This window comes from Cnephaeus nilssonii (genome assembly GCF_951640355.1).
Source record: "Cnephaeus nilssonii genome assembly, chromosome: X".
Lineage (NCBI taxonomy): Eukaryota > Metazoa > Chordata > Mammalia > Chiroptera > Vespertilionidae > Cnephaeus > Cnephaeus nilssonii.
Genome location: NC_137071.1, coordinates 66,099,432 through 66,116,152, shown reverse-complemented (window position 1 = coordinate 66,116,152; position 16,721 = coordinate 66,099,432).

The window sequence follows — 16,721 nt, the reverse complement described above, 5'->3', positions numbered from 1 at the left end:
TTGAGAGTATTACAGATGTCCCCTATTTTCCCCCACTTTTCTCTCCTCCACCCAACCCCCACCCCACCCCAGGCCTTAACCATACTATTATATGTGTTCATGGACTATGCATATATGCATATAAATCTGTCAGTTTGTTCCATATATCCATGCCTCTGGACTTTTTTTTGTTTGTCAGTTTATTTTGTTCATTAGATTCCATATATAAATGAGATCATGTGATGTTTGTCATTTTCTGACTGGCTTATTTTGCTATGAAAAAGCTACTTAAAGAGACAGAAGTGAGATGAAAGGCCTATATTTAAAAGTATCCCTGCATGTATTACTAAGAGATATATTTTAAATCAAAATAGCTTCTCGCCCCCATCCAAGGAGCAGCAGCCACATGTGCAGCTCACTCCCACCCAAGGAACAGCAGCCACGCAAGCAGCCCATCCCCCATCCAAGGAGCAGCAGCTGGGAGAGGAGCACACACCCGTACAAGGAGCACCAACCCTAAAAGCAACCCGCCCCTGTCCAAGAAGCAGCAGCTTCATGAGCAGCCTGCCCCATCTGAGGAACAGCAGCAGCATGCAGCCAGCCCCAATCGAAGGAGCAGCAGCTATGTGAGCAGCCCACCCCCATCCAATGAGCAGCAACTGTATGAGCAGCCTCTCCCACCAGCCAAAGGAGACACCACTGCTGTGAACAGCACCCACCAAAGGAGCCGCTGCCAACTGAGGAGCAGCCACTTCCACAACCACCTGAGGAGCAACCACAGACCAAGGAGCCACTGCCACCCAAGGAGCAGACCCTGCACGACTCCACATCTAGATCACTCAGTGAGACCAAAAATGGGTAGGCAAAGAAACCCCCAAAGGAAAGAAAAGGAGGAATCACCAGAAAAGCAGCTAAGTGAAACAGAGACATACAATATGTCAGAAAAATAATTCAGAATAAGGGTCATACAGTTCATAAACCGGATGGAGGAAAAAATCAACAACTTATGACAGAATCAAGAAGAAATGGATGAAAAATCAATAACTTATGTAAGAATCAAGAAGAACTAAAGAGTTATATAGTTGCAATAAAAAAACACCATGGAAAGTTTCAACAGTAGACTAGGAGAACTGGAGGACCAAATTAGCAAATTAGAAGACAGGGAAACAAAACACACCCAAACTGAACTGCAACTGGAGAAAAAAATTAAAAGACAGGAGGAGAGCCTAAGGGAACTATGGGACAACATGAAACAAAGCAACATATGAATAATAGGGGTGCCAGAACAACAGGAAGAGGAACAAGGGTTAGGAAACCTATTTGAAGAAATAATGTCAGAAAACATCCCTGATCTGTGAAAGAAAAAAGTCAAACAAGCACAGAGAGTCCCAAAGAAGTTGAACCCGAAAAGACCCACACCAAGACACATCATAATTACGATGGCAAATGTTCAGGACAAAGAGAGAGTCTTAAAGACTGCAAGAGAGAAACAGAAAGTTACATACAAGGGAGCTCCCATTATATTATCAAATAATTTCTCAACAGAAACACATCATGCCAGAAAAAAATGAAAGGAAATTTACAAAGTGATGCAAAGCAAGGGACTGAATCCAAGAATACTCTATCAAGCAAAGCTATCATTTGAAATTGAAAGGGAAATAAGGAGTTTCACTGACAAAAAAGGCTAAGGGAGTTTATCACTACCAAGCCAGCAATGCAAGAAATGCTAAAGAGACTGGTGTAAAAAGAAGAAATAAAAGGGTAAGAAAGAACACAGGCACAAAAAAAAATGGCTAAAAATAAGTACCTTTCAAAAATAACTTTAAACGTAAATGGACTAAATGCTCCACTCAAAAGACATAGAGTGAGTAAATGGATAAAAAAGCATGACCCATATATATGCTGTCTACAAGAGACCCACCTCAGAACAAGGGACTCACACAGACTGAAAGTGAAGGGATGAAAAACATCTTTCAGGCAAATGGAAATGAAAAAAATGCTGGGGCAGCAATATTTATATCTGAAAAATTAGACCTCAAAGTGAAGGCCATAACAAGATATAAGGAATGCCACTTCATAATACTAAAGGGATTCCTACAACAAGAGGATATAACCCTTATAAACATATATGCATCCAATGCAGGAACACCCAAATACTTAAAAAAAAAAACTCCTAGAAGATATCAAGGGAGAGATCAACAACAATACAATCATAGTAGGGGACTTTAATACACCCCTGACATCACTGGATAAATCCTTTAGACAAAAAATCAGCAAAGAAGCAGCAATCCTAAATGACTCACTATATCAGATGGACCTAATTGACATCTTCAGAACATTTCAACCCAAAGCCACAGAATATACGTTCTTCTCAAGTGCACATGGCATATTTTCAAAAATAGACCACATATTGGGTCACAAGCATAGTTTCCCAAATTCAAGAAGATTGAAATCATATTAAGCATTTTCTCACACCACAATGGCATAATATTAGAAATAAACTACAATAAAAACAACTCAAAAAATTCAAACACTTGGAAGTGGAATAGCATGCTATTAAACAGTGATTGGGTTACCAAAGAGATCAAAGACGAAATTAAAAACATCCTGGAAACTAATGACAATAAAAACACAACAATCCAAAATCTATGGGACACAATGAAAGCAGTCCTGAGAGGGAAGTTTATAGCTATAAAGGCCTACCTCAAAAAACAAGAAAAAATGGTAATAAATCATCTAACTCTACAACTCAAAGAGAGCCACAAGAAAATCCCAGAGTGAGAAGAAGGAAGGAGAAAATAAAGATCAGAGCAGGAATAAATAACATAGAGACAAAAAAACAAAACAAAAAACAAACAAACAAAAAAAAAAACCGTACTTTTTAACCCAGGAAAATCTTCTCAAAAGTCGGGGGTCTTATACACCTGAAAATACGGTATGTTAGAAAAATCTCTGACAATGTATATCAGATTGCTTAAAACCCAAATACAGTATTTTCCAGTGTATAAGACCTCCCAACTTTTGAGATTTTCCTGGGTTAAAAAGTCGTCTTATAAGCTGGAAAATACGGTACAAAAGATCAGTGAAACCAAGAGCTGGTTCATTGAAAGGATAAACAAGATTGATGAACCTCTAGTGAGGCTCACCAAAAAGCAAAGAGAGAGGACCTAAATAAACAAAATCAGAAATGAAAGGGGCGAAATAACAACAGACCTCACAGAAATACAAAGGATTGTTAAAAAATACTATGAACAACTATATTCTAACAAACTAGACAACCTGGAGGAAATGGACATATTCCTAGAAAAATACAACCTTCCAAAACTCAATCAGGAAAATTCTAAAAATCTCAATAGGCTGATAATTATGGAAGAAATTGAAGCAGTCATCAAAAAGCTTCCAGCAAACAAAAGCTCAGGGCCAGATGGCTTCACAGGGGAGTTGTACCAAACATTAAAGGAAGCACTAAAACCTATCCTCCTCAGACAATTCCAAAAAATTCAAGAGGAAGGAGCACTTCCCAGCTCATTCTAGAAGCTAGCATCACCCTAATACCAAAACCAGATAAAGACAACACAATGAAAGTGAATTACAGGCCACTATCCCTCATGAACATAGATGCCAAAATCCTCAACAAAATTCTAGCAAATCAGATCCAGCAGTACATCAGAAAGATCATACACCATGACCAAGCAGGATTTATCCCAGGGATGCAAGGATGGTACAATATCCGCAAATCAATAAACGTGATACATCACATAAACAAATTGAGAGATAAAAATCACATAATCATATTAATTGATGTAGGAAAAGCATTTGACAAAATCCAACAGTGTTGATAAAAACTCTCAGCAAGGTGGGAAGAGAAGGATCATACCTCAACATAATAAAAGCCATATATGACAAACCCAAAGCCAACATCGTACTCGATGGGCAAAAACTAAAACCATTTCCCCTAAGAACATGAACAAGAAAGGGATGCCCACTCTCACCAATCGTATTCAACATAGTACTGGAAGTACATCCAAATTGAAAAGGAAGAAGTAAAACTATCCTTATTCACAGATGACATGATACTGTACATAGAAAACCCTAAAGACTCCATCAAAAAATTATTAGAATTAATAAATGAATTTGGCAATGTAGCAGGATACAAAATTAACGCCAAAAAATCTATGGCATTTCTATACACCAATAATGAACTTACAGAAAGAGAGACTAAAAAAGCAATCCCATTTACCATTGCACCAAAAAAATTAAGATACCTAAGAGTAAACTTAACTAAGGAGGTAAAATACCTATATGTGGAAAACTACAGAACACTGAAAAAAGAGATAGAGGAAGACATAAACAGATGGAAGAACATACCATGTTCATGGATTGGTAGAATCAACATTGTTAAAATGTCCATACTACCCAAAGCAATCTATGGATTCAATGCACTCCCCATTAAAATACCAATGGCATATTTCACAGACCTAGAACGGACTTTCCAAAAATTTATTTGGAATAAAAAAAGACCCCAAATAGCTGCAACAATCCTGAGAAAGAAGAACAAATTAAGAGGGATCACAATACAAGATATCAAGGTGTATTAGAAAGCTACTGTTCTCAATACAACCTGGTACTGCCACGAAAACAAACATATAGATTAATAGAACAGAATAGAGAACCCAGAAATTAACCCAAACCACTATGCTCAATTAATATTTGACAAAGGAGGCAAGAGCATACAATAGAGTCAAGACAGTCTCTTCAATAAACGGTGTTGTGAAAATTGAACAGATACATGCAAAAAAATGAAACTAGACCACCAACTTACAGCATACACAAAAATAAACTCAAAATGGATAAATGATTTAGACATAAGACAGGAAAACATAAAAATACTAGAGGAATCCACAGGCAACAAAATCTCAGACATATGCCTAAGCAATTTCTTCACTGATACCACTTCTAGGGCAATGGAAACTGAAGAGAAAATAAATGGGACTACATCAAAATAAAAGGCTTTTTTCACAGCAAAAGAAAGCATCAACAAAACAACAAGAAAACCCACTTCATGGGAGAACATATTTGCCAATGTTATCACTGGTAATGGTTTAATCTCCCACATTTACAGGGAACTCATACAACTTAACAAAAGGAAGATAAACAACCCAATAAAAAATGGGCAATGGACTTAAATAGATACTTTTCGAAAGAAAACATAAGGAAGGCCAAGAGACATATGAAAACATGCTCAAATTCACTAATTATCTGAGAGATGCAAATCAAAACGACAATGCGGTACCACCTCACACCTGTCATAATGGCAATCATCAACAAAGAAGTGTTGGTGAGGATGCAGAGAAAAAGGAACCCTCATGCACTGCTGGTGGGAATGTAGACTGGTGCAGCCATTGTGGAAAACAGTATGGAGTTCCCTCAAAAAACTAAAAATGGAACTCCCATTTGACCATGAATCTCAGTTCTAGGAATATACCCAAAAAAACTAGAAACACCAATTACAAAGGATACATGCACCTCTATGTTCATAGCACCACAATTCACCGCAGCTAAGATTTGGAAACAGCCTAAGTGCCCAACAGCAGATGAGTGGATTAAAAAACTGTGGTACATCTACACAATGGAATACTACCCTGCGGTTAAAAAGAAGGAGTTCTTACCATTTGCAACAGCATGGATGGAACTGGAGAACATTATTCTAAGTTTAATAAGCCAGTCAGAGAAAGATAAATATCAATCATTTATGGAATATAATGAACAACATAAACTGATAAACAAAAACAGATCCATAGACAGAGAAACATTGATCAGACCATAAAACCTCAGAGGGAAGTTAGGGGAGGGTCTTGGTAAGGGGGAGAGATCAACCAAAGGACTTGTATGCATGCATGTAAGTGTAACCAATGGACACAGACAACAGGGGGCTGAGGGCATGAGTGGGGGATAGAGGGGCATATTGGGGGAATAAGGACACATATGTAACACCTTAATCAATCAATAAATTAAAAATAAATAAATAAATAAATAAATAAATAAATAAATAAATAAAATAACTTCTTACTATTTTACTCTCTCTTTTAGGCTGTATAATGAAATGAGAGTGGTTATTTAACTTCTTTGATGTTTTATTTTTTATTTCAGAATTGATTTATTTTGATACCATTAAATTTTGGTTTCTCCACAAACACTGATTTGTTAAGTTTTAAAAAATAAAATATCAGAAAATATTTGTATTCATTTAGGTAACTCCTTAAATTCAGAGTCCTCGTTCAAGCTAATGCATATAGATATCTAAGACAAAGAAATAATGAAGCTCAGTAGAATTGGTAAATTCCTCCTTTGACAATGAAATTTGACTGAATAAGTCATGTTCTATATGTTTTAAAACTGAGAAAGTCCCTTGCCCACTGCTGAGAAACGTGGGAGGAAAATTGTATTGTCCTGGAGGATTTTAGCTAGATTCTCTAAATCTTCTGTTTTGGGTAATCTGTAGTTGAAATTGATTCTTTTAGGACTTATTCTCTTTCTGACCCTCTGGGAAGGTCTCTCACTTACAAGATGGGTATTCTTTCATTAAAAATTTTCTCTTGTACCAAGGGAAAGAGTGAAGTCTTTGTTCAAAAAGTATAAAGTGGAAAAGATGTGACATTTAGATCCCCAATCAGTAAAGGGATGAAAACTAAGCTCATTGCCAACAAATGCATTTGGAATACATTTCTCCTCAAGTGATATTTATCAAGTGCCCATATACACATGGCGCCACACTAAGTACTATACAATACAAATTAAATAGATGTAGTCCCTGCTCTCTGCCAGTTTACATCTTCCTTTGATTCAAATGCTATAGCAGAGTGCTTAAAAGAGCCAAATCAAATCATAAAGGTTATATCCATATCCCTTAAGGATAGATTATTGGGGTTTCTCCTTATTTTCTGGCCTGGGTAGGAGATGCAGAAGTAGCAATGGCACTCCCTGCAACTTTCCTCTGATAATTATTTGTAAAGGTGTCTAAACATCTGAGGCTTTAACTAGAAGTTCCATAAATTGTTTCTGGTTAGTACTAGCAGCTAAGATAACAGAACATTCATTTTTCTGGAGGCCTTGAAAGAGCAACTCCCTGTGCATTTTATCCTAAAGTCTTTAAAGTAGATTTTGTCATATCACTTTAAAACAAAGTGATAAACATAGATATGATCTCTGCTAGTCACAACTGTTGACTTACGAGTCTTATAGACGGTTTGTGAGTTGCTTTGAGTAGTCATGAGGTATGTTATGATGAGATAAGCTCAGAATGAAAGAAGGCCTGAATTTTAGTCCTTCCTCAGATATTAAATATAGTATTACTTCAACATTAAAGAAATTGGATTTAAATACTTTTCAGTTTTAATACTCCATGGGACTACATGTGACCTGACCACTACGTGGAAATTTTATAGTCATCCAAGGGGCAGTAAAAAGAGAGGAATATCTACATCATTATTCTATGTTACATTATTAATGTGATTATAATTTATTCTAAAATATAGGTGATACCCACTTTTGAAGTCAAATACTGCAGAAATTAACTCCTTATCTGATTAAGATTGAAAAGGTAACCTAGAAGCTGAAGAATAAAAAGTCTTTGTTCAAGAACAATAGTTGAAGATACAAATGACTAGATAGGATCTAATTTTATATTCTGGACAAGTAACAATTTCAAATGTAAAATTTGAAGGGTAGAGCATCAGTCCAAAATTATTAAAAGTATAGTTTGCTTTGGTCTCAGGAGAATGGTGAGGGAGACATCTGACCTCATCTTCTTCCTTTTGGATGTCATGGTCAATGCTTAATGGAAAGAGTCCAGCTGGAAGACATCCACTAAACCTTTAAGGAAAGCAACAAGCTTAAGATAAGGTTATATAGAATGGCCTGTTTCAAGACTATAGTGATATATTATCTTACATTTTCTTTTAGCAGAGTAAATATTTCTGAATCTCATATATGAAGGAAGAAATATAATTCAAGGATTAAATCTTTAGTAAAATCTCTTTTCAACTTAGAAGCTTTAGTTTTCCCTGCATATGTCTCTGTTGCTTTTTCCGTTTATTTTTTCATCCATTGGTTACGAATATAATCAAGGCCTGTCAGAAATAAGAAGGACCTTAGCCACCACAGAATCTAACCTGTTTATATTCCAGGTGAGAAAGTCCTAACAACAGAACTCACATACCCAGGTTCTTGGAGTTTTCCTGGGCAAAGATAGCGTTACAATCTAGCATGAGCTGTGGAAAATGGAAGAGGGAGAAGGAAATAGTATGGAAAATAGGAAAACAAAGTGAAAGGAATCTGAAAAAAGAAAACATAATTGTCAAAATGTTTTAAAATAGGGTCAGCAAACTATTCACAGACCGAATTCTGCCTGTGGCCTGTTTTTGTACAGCTCTCAAACTAAGAAGACTTTTATATTTCTAATGAGTTGTTTAAATAAAGAACATGTGACAGAGACCATACATGGCCCTTGAAAGCCAAGATATTTAATATCTGGCCCATTACAGAAAACATTTGCTGATCCCATATTAAAACACTACAGAAACCACACACACACTAGAGTTAAGCAAAGCTCAAATGACCTTCAGAAAAATCTCACAGTAACTAGGTTCAGCCAAGAACAGTTTGCTTCATCCATTTTCAATTCCAAACCACTATATCCAACACTCTGACCACAGACACAAGAGAAGAGATTTTTTCAGAAACTACCAGGATCTTATTCTCAGTAAAAGAGTACAATGTTCAGAATAGGTCTAAGGGTCAGAAAAGAATTTATGGATTCTTTGTTTCCTTTCCCTCCTATAGTTTTCAGTTTCACATTCTGAAGACTTGCCAGGTTCAACTGTTTATTTTCTCCTTCTTAGTCTGTAAGGAAACTATTGCTATGTTGAACCGTATTAAATTGTCAATATTCAACTAGTTTTGATTAATAAAATAGCAATGTTATATGATTCAACTTAATGTTTAGCTTTCAGTTCACCTTCTCTTCTTACACTTTTATCTCTCATCATTTTGATGTTTTGCCTTGTTAATAATTCTTTCATCTGTGCTTATACAACTCTCCACTTACGTAGAAATTCTTGATACAGTGAAGACTTAGTTTCTAAATTTACAGATTTCCCTTTGAAATATCTTAGTTGACTGAATTTACTCTGAATAGTTCATTGAAAGTGTACTGCCACAGCCCTTATTATCAATAGGTATACACAGTGGTATCAGTTGTTTACTGGGGTATAAATGGCTTGTTTCTATTGCCAGTTTGGGATCACCTGGTATCATACAAATGCATAGTCTGCCTGGAAAAATGCATAACTTCTTTTGGGACAAATTTAACCAATTATCAGAGGTAGACTTATGGAAGTACTCTTTGGATATTTTAGTACCCTAGTTTTACCATCCATGGCTGTGTATGGGATAGGCTGGTGTACTGAACTATCAACCTCCATCATTCCCTCCTTTATTTAAAATGGTGCTCAGCCAACCTTACAAAAATGAAGCTTACTGTTAAGAAGTGCAGTCAATTAGAATTGGAGATGCTCTTTCTTGATACAGCAATGCAGAGACAAAGAGGTCAGTAAGTGTAGATTTCTTCTCACACAAAGAGCTTAGTGAAAGTAGATATTGATTATGCCAATGTATTTAAAGACAGAAGTGAAGAAATGAAATTAAAAAGCAGTATAATGTAGAGTAAGGCTGTTTAGTTTACTGTAATGGTTCAGAGCATGTAATTCAAAATCAGATCAATCTGGATTTGAATCCCAGCTTCTTCTCTTACTATCTATATACACTTTGAGTATGTTATGTGGTCTTTATTTCTCTATAACATGAAGATATTACCTACCCTATAATTCTATAGATTTCTGGTGAACATTAAAGAAAGTAATATATGTAAAATAAGAATTTGATAATACTTTGGCTATTAATTTTAGAAGTAGTAATAATGATAACTTAACATGGATGATAATGAAATTGATAACAATCCCAAAGATTATAAAGATCTGGAATGCTAAAGAAAAGGAAATTTTATGTAGTCACTAAAATGTTAGAAAAATCAACTCAAGAAAATAAATTCAAACAAGATACATATTGCCTAAATTTCATAAGAAATATAGTGCAATTTCAGTAATGGACATAAGCAGAAAGGGGGCTGAAATTCTTATATATTTATTAATTTGTTTATTCAATCATTATTTCAATGTATGTTTCTTAGTTCCTTCAGTGTCTAAGGGACTATACTGCATCGGGAAAAGAACAATATGTAAGAGAATGTCCACTTGAGAGTATTGTAGCGCAGAATTTTGTGAATTTTATAAACTCTTACAGAGAATCCTGTCTGAAAACAGAAAAAAAGAAGAGTTTCTCTGGTTAAATAGGAAGTGAAGGGACACAAAACCATATATACTAAGTTTCTCCCTCTCCCTCACCTATCCTAGGGTGCCCATTGTCACCTTTACTAATCCAAAATTTTATGAAAGATAGTTTGAAAATCACTTGTCTAGTCTGTTATAAAGATGGTTTGCAAGAAATCTCAGTTTTGGGGTTTCTTCTTCAGTCTAGAATAGCGGTTTTCAACCGGTGTGCTGCAAGAATTTTAAAACATGCAATACCTGACAATTTAGTCAGGAACTCTAACCTCCTTGCCCTTAGATTGTCAAGTAAAAAAAAATGACAACAGCTAACACAACAATAGCCATCCGGTGTGAATGAATCAAAATTATACCTATTTTTGTCAGATCAGCAAAAGATAACATATTTTTGGTGTGCCCCAGAACTTTAGTCATTATTTTATATGTGCCACAAGATGAAAATGTTGAAATCACTGGTATAGAACAAGGGTAGCCCCTCTAGATGCATGCATTATATAAGTGTAAAAAAGAATGCTATTTCTACTCCTGCATATATGATTACATTATATAACTGTGTTTTTTTTCTAGCAAGGACAAGAGAAAGACAAGATAGAAGATTAGCAAATTTTGATTAGAAAAGAAAATGTCATCAGGAAAATTTGAAAAACTGGTAATGTTTAGGAGGAGATGCCCGGTGGGCTCCAATATAAGGATACTAGATAATAGTAGTAGAATAGATGTTCTTGGCAAGAAGGTAATGGAAATTGAGGGGGAAATCAAATATTTGAAGTCCTTCAAAATAATTTGCCACCACATATCTTTTCATCTGACAACATGATGAAAAAAATATTTTTCTACATTTCATAATACCAAGGAAGGACTCTGAGGTGACTTAAGTTGAAACCATGTGATTGCCGCATGTCACAAAACAAACATATAACGTACCAGCATGTAATAAAAGAAAAGATATTAGAGAAGCATTCTTAGAGTTGATCAAGCCAACAGACAAAGGGTAATGGCAATATATATATAAAATCACTTGTCTAGTCTGTTATAAAGATGGTTTGCAAGAAATCTCAGTTTTGGGGTATATACACACACACACACACACACACACACACATATATATATATCCTATCTAATAAAAGAGTAATATGCAAAATGACCATCACTCCCACACACAAGATGGCCGCCCCCATGTGCTCAAAGATGGCCCCCCATGTGGACACAAGATGGCTGCCACAAGATGGCTGGCATGGGAGAGCAGTTGGGGGCAACCAGGCCAGTAAGGGAGGACAGTTAGGGGTGACCAGGCAGACAGGGGAGGGCAGTTAGGGTGACCAGGCCTGCAGGGGAGGGCAGTTTGGGGGGACCAGGACTGCAGGTGAGGACAGTTAGGGGTGACCAGGCTGGCAGGGGAGGGTATTTAGGGTGACCAGGCTGGCAGGGGAGGGCAGTTAAGGGCAATCAGGCCAGCAGGGGAGCAGTTAGGCATCAATCAAGCTGGCAGGGGAGTGGTTAGCGGGTGATCAGGCTGGCAGGCAGAAGCAGTTAGGGTCAATCAGGCAGGCAGGTGAGCAGTTGGGAGCCAACAGTCCTGGATTGTGAGAGGGATGTCCGACTGCCCGTTTAGGCCTGATCCATCGGGCCTAAACGGGCAGTCGGACATCCCTCAAGGGGTCCCAGATTGGAGAGGGAAAATGCTGGGCTGAAGGACAACCCCCCCCCCCCATGCACAAATTTCATGCATCGGGCCTCTAATATATATATATATATATATATATATATATATATATATATATATGTATATGTATATCCAACAACAGAGTCCTTCCCCCTGTTGCTCAAAGTCCATGTTGTATGCATTTCCTATGTTCTCCCTTTTATTGTCTCATAGCACCTACTATATAATATTATAAATGCCTGTTTAATTGTTGCTTTCCCTTACTAAAGTATAAGCTCATTGAGGATAAAAGCCTATCTATTTTTATTATAACTGAATCCCTGGCACACAGAAAGGGTCAGCCATATAGTAAATAGAATAAATGGAATGAACAAAATAAGGAAAGAATGCATAAACAAGCAGAGTTACACATATCAGTGACTGCAGGGCAATCCTTGTGTATGATATGATTTGAATGGTGCTAGAAAACAATCTCTTTCCTAAAATAATTCTGTCATCTACTTTTCTTGGGATCTGACTTTCTACTCTTTATAATTCAAATTTATTTGGATTATGAAGACCATTTGTTATTTCAATAGCTCTTTTATGATTATGCAAATGTATCTGTGTAAGAGTAATATGTTAACACACTCTGTTTCCATCTTATAAGAAAATACGAGTCCTGAGAAATAATTATACATACAAGATAGGATTCTAGGGCAACATTGTCTAATAGAACATTTGTAATGATAGCAATGTTGCTAATACAAATGAGAAACTTAATTTTAAATTTCATTTAAATTTAATTAATTTTATTTTAAAATTAATATAATTTTAATGTATTAAATACAGAGGCCATGTGTTGTATAGTGTAATTCTAGAAGGCATAAACACCAAAAAGAGAAAATGAAAGCAATATGGAGTCCTTCAAAAATCACCCTATGTAAGGCTCAGAAATCCAGTTCTGGTTTAGAGACAATTTGAATTGGATAATACATGACAATGACAAAGCCAGAAAGGAATGAAAGATCTGAGAGGTAAATGAGCTACAACACATGTAACTTGCATTATGAAAGGAGAATATTGTTATTTCGGCCTCCCAGTATTCAAGAAGCCATTAAGATTGGCCAATTGGAATACCACCATAGTGTACACAAATATAAGTTTTCTTCATCGTTTGATTTGTTAATTAAAATTAGAATATTAAATTTATTAGAGCATTATTCTATTGAGTTTAATTCATCTTTCTACTTGTCCTTGTATTTAGCATTTTTAATGTTGTTGAATCATAGCATGCTAACATTTTCCATAATGCTTAATGGCATATGATGACTATGCAACCAGAAACAAGGGCCATTTAGGAAGCATTTAAAGAATGGAACAGTCACTGGAATCAATAAATGCATTGGTTCATTCCTAAGTTTAAGGTAAATCTTTCATGTGTGCAAATAACTTATCAAATAACTTTACTTTTTGCTATTGGTGCAGAAACTTCAGATAAATATTCAAATTGTGATGTCCTTTGCCTTTCTGTAATTTGGTGCCATTACATGTGCTTAATGTCCATAATTTATGACTGTTTGAATGCTCATAAAATATTACACCTTTGGTGGCTGCCAAATGTATGGTTTGAAAAATGTAAACTTATAAAAGTTAAAGGAGGAAATTAATTCAAATAGAATGAACTGAAACAAAGGTCATTCTTATACTGATACATTTTATGGACTAGTTTTAGCATTTATCTGGCTGTTTCTGATATATAATCTTTTTTACATAAATATTGTGATAATTTCCCTGTTCTACCTAGATAATAATTTGCACTAATTGCTTTCAAATCTGACTTGAAATTGAAGCCATGTCAAGAGTATGTGAAAATGAATGTACTTCTGCAAAGTTAAAGCTGTGGCTGTTCATATGCCAATAAAAGGTTTAGTTTTAAGTTTTTTTATTCTACCCCTTTATCAAATCAATCAACATGACCTATCTTCTCAGTGCAAGAGCAGCTTGAAACTCTAGAAATATTTGCTTTTTCTGCCATGCTAACATGTTGAGGAACTGATCTACTCAGTTTATAAAAATTGTATTTGGAAATGTTTTCAGTTTCCTCTTATCACAGAGGCCAAATAGATGCAGACTAAATTTAATTTGGCTGAGATAAAGAACTAAAATGATCATCTAGCTAAGCCTAAATCTAAATGTACTTTCAAAGTTCAAAGTGACTCTCTGGAGAATCAGTTACTTGCCAGGTTCAATTCACCATTATCCATCTCCATGACCCTGCAAGCATGGTAAAGCTCATATTTACAGGTTACAATATGTCATCAAATACCTCCTAATAAAGCAAGGAAATTATATACTGATCATGGATCCTACAGCTACTGTATAAAACAGCTATTCAGATCATGGTGGGCTCATCAACCTATTTGCACCCATTTTAAGCCAAGATAAATTATTTGAGAAGAAATTGCCTAGAGGCTAGAAAATGGCATATATTCCAACCAGGCCTCAAATCTCATTGTTCACTCAATACCTATAGTGTTTTGGTCAAGTTACTGAAATTCGTTTATTATCCTATCTAATAAAAGCCTAATATGCTAAATGTCCAACCGTTTGTTCGACCGTTCAACCAGTCACTATGATGTGCACTGACCACCAGGGGGCAGACACTCCGACAGGTAGGTTAGCTTGCTGCTGGGGTCCGGCTGATTGGGACTGGGCGAGACGGGCTGGACATGCCCTGGAGCCAACCTCCCATGGCCCCTTCCTGGCTGGCCAATCTCCCGTGGTCCCTCCCCAGCCTCTAAAATATTTCTTCTAATTAATTTCCTTTCAATGTGCATTTTTTAAAGACACCTAGATACAGACAATAACATTGACACATGAAATACATGTTTTTGGACATCTGGACATCTGGGCTGGCAAAACAATGCCTAGAAGTTCTGTCAGGGAACTATAAGCAGAATGACATCTCCCTGGGTACTCTCTTAATCTGTAAAGCAAAAATGCCCTCAACTATGTACCAAAATATTCAAAAGTTGAGGCAACTTACTATAGGGATGAGCTAATACATTCATTTCATCAATAGGGAAGGAGCCTTGATGTTCCAAAGCTATTATTTCGAAAAATAACCTGGGAAAGAAGAGGGGAATGGAGAAATCATGAAATGGTGATCTGACAGGACTATAGAAAAAAGTAAATTATGTGATATGTAAAGCTTATCACAGTGCTTGATACATTGTAGACTTCCATGAGTGATTCCTTTGTGTTCCCCACCCTATTACTTTTCTGAGCATGATTTTTAGATTTATAACAGCATTAGTTATAACTTGGTAACTTTTAACTGATGACTTAACAATTCTATATTTTAAAGGGTAATAATAAGAATATTAATACATATATAGCTCATGCTATGTCAGCCATTCATCAATCTGCTAAAAGCCCATTAACAGTCATGGTTTAGAACTTTGTGACTTATAAGTACAGATTTCTGAAATCCTGTTTTCTATATTATGAGCTTCTTAGATTTGACTTCCTTACATTTACCAAACCAATACTTCACTATTGTCATGACTAAATGTCCTTTAAATCCTTCCTATTTTCTCAAATAATGCATCACTTCTGGTTTCATTTGCTTTCTTAATTTTTATAGAAGCCATGGTCAAACATTTGAATAATATTTTATAGCACTTTAGAATTCTTAGCCCCCTTGGGTTTTTGCATATTTACTACACACAATCTTACACTCTGAAAAATCCCAATGTCTGTTTCTTCACACTTTTATACAGGCTTCTGAGCATTGCTGAAGAAAATCAAGGAACTGTACTGATTAGGTCCTTGGCTGCTGCTTGGCAATTATTTTATTTATCTTTTCTTGATACCATTCTGTAATCTCTATAACAGTTATTCTAAATTATATCTAATCTCCTTAAGCCTTCAGCCACAATCCTACTTCCTCACTTATGAAAAATTTAACTTATTATTTTATTAAGAGAAAAATACGACCATGAATAAATCCCCTTCTTCTCTACCCCTTCCATCTCAAAGCTTCACTGGATTTTCCCTCATCATCTTTGAGGAAAATATTGTCTTCCTTCTTTCCAAGATTAACCCCTCTGTCCTCTCCTTCTGTTTTATTTTAGTATCAATATTTCATTCATTGGCCCATTCTATCTCACATCTTTAGTATTTCCCTATAGCCACTTATATACACTGGTCTAGGAGAAACCAAAAGTAAGACAGACAAAAATAATAAAACTAACAAAGACTTTTCCTATGAAATTCAATTCACTGAAGCTTATGGCATATATCTAGACTTACTTCTATCAACAACTATCTCAGAAATAAAATCTGGAGTCACTTTTTCAACTTATCATCACTTAAATTTCAACCAACTTATAGTCAAGCTGAATCCCCCCACCCCCCTCCCGCCACCATCTATAGAAACTGGTTTTCAAAGGTCACTAATGTCCTCAGCTAAATTTCTGTATTTTCTTAGTCCATATGCTTGACATCTCTGTAACATTTCATATTGTACATTACACTAACATGTCTTTACTGAAATGTATTTGTTCTGTTGGCTCATAGGATTACTCATCCTTATGAATTCTTCTACTGTTTTGGCCATTTGTTTCTGCCTCTCCATTCCCTGTCTCCTGTATTGTAGTTATTACCTAATATTCTGTCTTTCGTTCTCTCTA